At 39.9% G+C, this 7,114-nt stretch overlaps 1 long non-coding RNA gene across 1 annotated transcript; it reads right to left on the bottom strand.

Moving 5' to 3' along the window:
- Positions 1–1,695: 1,695 nt before the first annotated feature.
- On the bottom strand, positions 1,696–4,302 carry LOC127521879 (uncharacterized). The gene is made up of 2 exons (XR_007932478.1): positions 4,190–4,302; positions 1,696–3,301 (listed from the first exon to the last, which is right to left on the bottom strand). It is a non-coding gene; the product is annotated as an uncharacterized LOC127521879 (long non-coding RNA).
- Between the last annotated feature and the right edge of the window lie 2,812 nt (positions 4,303–7,114).

Here is a 7,114-nt window from a genome sequence, read left to right on the forward strand (position 1 = left end):
AGCTGTCCTTCCTCTCACCTGGACTGCAGGTTGTCCCAGCTGTGGTTGGACAGGTCTACTAGAGGTTGGCTGAGAAGGAGAGTAAGACACCCGAGTATTTTCTGTCCACTGCTCAATCAAAGAAGCTACCATGTGTGTCAGGGTCTCTACCTGAGAAGTGAGCTGTTTTATTGTCTGGAGATTTTCATTGTCTGATGGTGTATCCCGTGACTTGTTATTGTTGTTACGATCTCCCGTCTCAACCTTGGCGCTGTGTGCTTGTGTTACCTTTTGTTGGGGGAGTTGGCCCAGTCTGAGCTGGTGCTCGTTCTCATCACTTATTATTTTCATGACCTGGCGAAGGATTTCCTCATCTGTGACTTGACTGTTTGAGATTAGAGGCCTCAGTCTCTGTCGGAGGTCAGCATGTTTTGTCCCCAAACCCTGATAGATAGTATGGAGGAACACCTCCTGGATGGTCTTGGGATCATATGAAATGTCTGCACTGGCCTGTCGGGACTGGAAAAGGGTTTTCTGCTTGAGCCCAATCATGCGGTAGAGAAACTGCTGTGATGATTCTTGGTCTGATTGCCTGGCGCACATCAATTCCTGGAACATTTCAGTCGTTGCTTTCTCTCCGAGGTAAGACCTGAGGAAGCCTTTGAGTTCAGATACTGTAATTGAATCTTTGTTTACAAGCATATCTTTAAAAGCCCCTGGTTTGATGACCCTCAACACCCCTCTGACCACCTCTGCTTCTGCAAAGCCCTCTTTCACTCCCTCGACGATTTGTTTGCTGATATTGTTGTAATTTAAATCAGAGTTCTGATCCCCAACCTGACCACCATGCACTTTGAAGTCTCTGCGCTGCAGTTAGGAGAGGTCCTTCAGTATTACTGGTCTCTCCGAGATCATCGGTGGCATACAGTGTAACTCTGACTCACCCTGGTGGGGGTAAGTTGTGGGTGATGGGGTCTCTGTAAATGCACGTCGTCGCAGTTTCTCACCCAGCTCTTCATACACTTGTCTCAGTTCTTCTAATGACTGTGTTGTTGTATTGGTATGAGTGTTAGAGTGAGGTTGTGTTTGCATAACTGTACTGTAAGGGTGAGCATGAGGTTGTGATGCAGTTTGGGATTGTAGTGGATGGACTGTGACTAGGTATAACATGTGTGCTACCATCACTCAATGCACCCACAGGAAAATTAACAGGAGCATCAGCATTAATTATTTTACCTATTAAATAATTTAAAACCAACAACTGACCCATACCCTCATCCTCAAGTCCTAGTAAGGTGTCAGATTGCATGTAGGAGACTACATACTCCATGCAGCCTTCTTCATCATTCGCATACAGCTCTTCTTCATGTTGACTGTTGATTGCAATGTCTTTTGCAACCTGATATGTCTGTAGCGAATTAACTCAAAGGGGAAATATTAATAATTATTCATAACTCATTATGATTATCAATTATGAATATGTAAATCCGTTAATCAGATTAACTGGATGTAGCTACATTAAGATTAATATTACAATCAATTAACCTGTTCGTCCAGTGAACACTCAGTGTTGATTGTTTATTAATTCTAAGAAATGTTCATTTCCAGGTTATGAAAAATAACATTCTTATTGTACCGTGCTACTCAGAGCATGTAGTCAGGATCTAAATCACTTAAGAGGCAATTTATTAGCAGACGGAGTCAGAACCAAACATGTATTGTGCACAATCTTTATTAACTAACTCACAAACACATAACTAAACTAACAGACACATAACATACACACAGGTCACACACATACGTTGGTAAGAATGAGCAATGATAGAGTTGAACCGGAAGTGGAACTGTTGATAGAGCTATAGGAAAAAGTCATAGACAATCTGGAAAAGAATCATCAGTTTCCTCAGTAATAAAACACCTTTGCTGACAAAGGTAAGTTTTACAAATACTAAATTGCTGTTTAGTGTTCAAATGTACGATACTTGCAAGATGCCTTTAGGCTGAGGAGCATCGGATCTGCAGGCTGGGTTGTAATCTTGATGGTTTGGTCCGAAGTTGTTGCTGCGTTAGATGAAGTACTATGAAACAACTTATAGATAAGCACATGGCTGGGTTGTAGGCCGAGGCCTGCAGGCCTGCAGCAAGAAGGGGGTCTCTTCAGTCGTCCAAGAAGCAAGGAAAGAGAGGGAGTTGCATTGTTCACTGGCTTTTAACCTCTGTTCAAAGTCACACCTCTTAGTTGCTGACCGGACCAATGAAGATGTTGTATTTCCGGGCGATAACACACCTCCTGTCAGGGCTTTTACGACCGAGCAAGAATAACTGGCTGAGTTTTGAAGAAGAACTATTAAAGATTCTTGTAATACTGATGTGTTGCACAGGTATGGACATACCGCATACACAAGCATTTAAATCTTCTCGGTACGAACCCATAGACACTAAACATGGCATGATTGAAGTTACCTTAAATGTATCATAAAACATGCGAATACAATGAGTGCAATACAACAACAGCAATAATGGATACCGTTTCCTAGGGATGTGCATGTTCATTTATAGAACGGTCTGTCTATAAATTAATGCAGGAAAGTCTGTGTTCTGTGGGGAAAATGCAGGAAAGATGCACGTTTCTGTGTCTCTTCTCTGCTCTTTCACGTGGCAACCACATTCTTTAGCTCAATAAAACTTGTAACAGAGAACTTCTCGGGGGATGGGGGACAGGCCCCAAAGTGATTCAAACAATTATTGGTTACCTATAACAAATAATTGTGTCTGATTTGTCTCAGTCGTTACATGTCGTTGCTTGAGAGTCTGAATAGCTGTTTCTTGATGCCCCATACTAATTCTTTACGAGTTGCTGACATGGTGTGTAGTCCTGATGTCCCCTTGTGGTTTGTGAATTCAGTAAATCAGCGGTGTAGTGACTTAGTAAGTGGCGTGTGTGTGTGTGCGTGTCGACCTCCCGATCCCAGATGAGATCCCCTGATGCTGGTGTGCGATGACCACAGGATCAGCATGTAGCCCTCTGGTAAGTAGCGTGCGCTGGCCTCAGGATCAGCAGTGCAGCTCCTAAGCGAGGTTGAAATCCCTTTTCTCTTTGGTCTCCCTCCTCGGACACCCACGGGTTGACTCCTGGCCTGCAGCAGCGCCTTGTCACCTTGGTCGCGTGGTCCTAGTATCTCTGGATCTGCTCCCCCTGGTTGTGATGAGGAGAGATCCCGGACGAGCCCCCACAGTTTGTTACGAGTTTTAAATAGTGTAACTGGTGTAACAAATGATTTTGACTGGGGTCCAGTACTCTCAGCTCTCCTAGATGACAGCCCTGGAAAAACAGAATTATAGAATCAGTGAGTGAAAGAGGGAACCGCCATCTTCATCTCCAAATCTCTGTATCTTTATTACAAATTTCTCAAATTATGGTATAAAACAATAACATTCCCTTAGTGTAAACATGTTTCAGTTTCAGAGTCCATTTGTTAATTTCAATTTAAACACCTCAATACAGTTTTTTTTTCTTTACTCTCCACATATCAGTGGGTGACATCTTTCACACTCACATTCACAAAATAATCATGTCTTTGCAAAAATCAACATCATTCTGTCTTTAAAGTGCAGTAATATCACAAAGATAAATCATGTTTTAAGCTATATAGTCATATATACACAACCATTTGTTTTCTTTTTTTTTTTTTTTTACTCCAGAAATCCACCATAATACTAATGTAATAATGTGAATCATAAACCCTCTTTGGCTGTAAATGAATATTTAAATGACTTTAGAGTCACAACATGAATCATACACATAGGGAAAACTGTTCAACTTATAACACATTGTTAAACACAGACCAGACACCTAACTGCTTCTGTATAACTTTAGTATTAACTCCCCTTTAAGTTTTAAACAACATACCCCTCTTCTCTTAACATTTACAATAATTTCTAACCTGTCAGGATACCCTAAAACACGAAATAAAGCATTACCAGGGAGTGAGGACACCAGTACACAGATTCACACATTCAGCCACAATACACACCTGTTATACAGCCGCTAACGCCATTGTTACAAAACCTTTTTCCAGCGATTATAAACGCGGCTCTTTAACTCGGCTTCACACATCAAAAATTCCATAACCAACTCATCACAGTTTCAATACACCACATACACTTCAGGAGGAAACAGTTCTTGTCATTGTTTTTACAGAGTACGAACCTGGAAAACAGAATCATAGAATCAATGAGTGAAAGAGCGAACCGCCTTTTTCATCTCCAAATCTCTGTATGCGAGAAGAGGAAGGCGTCCGTCACCTAGGTACCGCAGTGCCTAGATACCCGCACTTTGGTTCCGCTTTCTTTGGTTCCGCCCTACATTAATATTGTCCTACACAATGAAAGTTGCAATTCTAATAAACGCTGCGTGTTATCACATAAACGCATATCATATAAACACTAAATTGTGTTATCACATAAGGGTGTATCACACTAAGCCCTGTCTGTGAAACTGGGCCCAAGTTTTTTTTACCCCTGAAATGTTATAAGTACATAATATGTATTATAACAAATGCCTGCAGAGGGCGCCAAAAGCCTGGTGATTGTTGTTGTTACACAGCACGATCAAATCCTCGTTTTTGGCCAACCAGCATAATTAAAAATATAACATTAGTTAAATAAAAATAATAATAATAATAATAGTATTCGGCCACTTTATTATAGAAATGCTACAGCCACTGTAATTTCTTCAACAAGAATATGTGGACATCAAACATGCACACTCAGAGCGAGGGTTTAAACTTTTATTGATGTAACGTATTCTCCTGTGTAACTAAGCGTAGATTTAGGAATGATAGCATTATGCAATGTTGTATTATGATTTTTAAATGGTTTTAATAAATTTAGAAAAACTGTCTAATAATGCAGTTCATGCATTCGCGTCAATGGAATGCTCCTCTTCCGGTACTGACAGCCCTACAGATATCTTTAACATGGTTCAAAACGCAATGCATAGCACATTAAAATAATTGAAATTATAATATGACAAATTGCATCAGTATCAAATCAGGCAGATGTGTTGCTGGTGGCGTTAAACGTATAAATAATCTCACCCTTAAATAGCCAAAAATGTCACATGTTTGTGAACATACATAGGCTACCTGAAAGAGATGCATGGCATTCTAGGGCTTTTTTCTTTTTCGCTTCTCATCGCTCGGGAAAAGACAGCAACTGTCTTTTCCCGAGCATAGTTGTCACAAGTTATCAGCCAGCAGCAAACACGAGGTGGGGCGGGGCGCGCGTGCATGCTGGAAAGAATGACGTGTCGCGGAGGGAGGGCATCTGAACTCGAACTGATATATAGCATTGTTTTTTATTCAGTAAATATATTTGTTTGACAGGGAAGCTGTGCGCAAACAGGAATATATATTCATTTATTAAAAAAAAAAAAAAAAAAAAAAAACCCTAGAAAAAAGGGCACTTTCTCTCAAGGAAGAAAAAGGGCAGGTGCTCAAGCCCCCTTTTATGTCTATGTGTGCACGTGCCTGGTAAAGAGAAAGTTCTGAATTCTTTCAGCGCCTTGAATTCATTCAGTTGTGAACGACAATCACTAAATCACTAAACGTTTGCCATGAAATTACTCTGCTTGTACGATCATGTATTATTATTATTTTCATTATTAGCTAATTTTATATTTAGAAAACTGAATAGGGGAAATATTCTTGAAACAAATATTTTTCCATCTTGTTTTGTCTTCCCCACACTTTTCCAGACCTGGAAATTACATAGCCTAAATAAAATTTCACAAATTTCCAAACTGCATAGAAACCGGTGAGCATGCAGGGAAAGCACGATATTATACACAAACCTCTAAAATCACTATGCAATGAGTGTGTAAAGTGAATGAGTGTAAATTCTATGAATAAACTGAAATCAAGTATAGCTGCGTTCCTGTTGCCTTTTCCATACTTTCCAGGCCTGAAAATGACTTAAATCAAGTTCCATAATTTTCCGAAATTTTCCATGAAAGTTTTGTGAATATGATCAAAAATGCTGGCGCTGGTTTACACCTTTTTTAGAAACTGCTGACGGGAAAGAGTTAATGATTAAATAAGGAATTAAAAAACAGAGTGATTTAACATTGCATAAGCATTCCTAGAATTTAGAGGTTTAATTAATGTTAGGGGAACTTGTTTGAACGATCATGTACAACCTAAAACAAATGTTCTATGTCCTGGCTAGCCCAAAAAAGAATGTCCAGCTCTTTTCTATGAACAGTCTGAGAACCAAAAACTTGCATTTCCGGAATGTCCCAGGAACTGAAAATTGTTATTTGGGAAGATGGAGGATGGAGAGAAGGTACAGGCGTCCTCTGAGGACCTACTGGCCCTGGAGGCATACTGAGCTGGATAAATGTTTGCATTATGTTTGCACAATTTCTGCACAGCAGACCCCGACTTTTAGGCCATATCCCTCCTGGCTGATGTGTTTCCTACTTCTGTTGGCTCACAGTAAAAGCACATTTTAGATGCAGACTATAATTTCCTGTAGTTTTAGCACCTGATATTGATTCAAACAGTAAAGGTGCTTTTCACCCTGCAGTCTGATCAGAATGCCTGTCCATAAACATTTACAGGTGTAGGAATCCTAAAACAAATATACATTTTAATAATCGTTCTAATTCTATGAGATAGCGACGTCCACACCACAACTATAATGATAACAACACAGAATAATTATATAGTTGGAAACACTTTCAGAACGATGCTTTCAAGCCGATGAACAATAAAAACATTGACAGCCAATCAGACTCGGCAGTTGTCATTGGCACTGTGATCAGGATATGTAGGAGTTTCATTGTTTCTGCGAACACATTGTTCAAATGATTTCTGTTTATAAATGTGAAAAATGTAACTGCACCTCTCGTTGTCATAAATCAACGAGAGCTCTGTGTGGAGACGTTGTTGATTTAACATAGGGTATGCATCGACAGCCTTTTTCAAGGTTTCTTTAGGGAAGTCTTTTGAAAATTCACAAAAACGCGTGTTGTCAAATAAGATGGCAGCTGACAGATGCCCTGTGAAATCAAATCTGTCTTTGGCATTGGCTATTACAGTGTCACAAATTTCATATGCAATATGCTGTAAAT

This window comes from Ctenopharyngodon idella, chromosome 10, assembly GCF_019924925.1.
Source record: "Ctenopharyngodon idella isolate HZGC_01 chromosome 10, HZGC01, whole genome shotgun sequence".
Classification (NCBI taxonomy): Eukaryota; Metazoa; Chordata; class Actinopteri; order Cypriniformes; family Xenocyprididae; genus Ctenopharyngodon; species Ctenopharyngodon idella.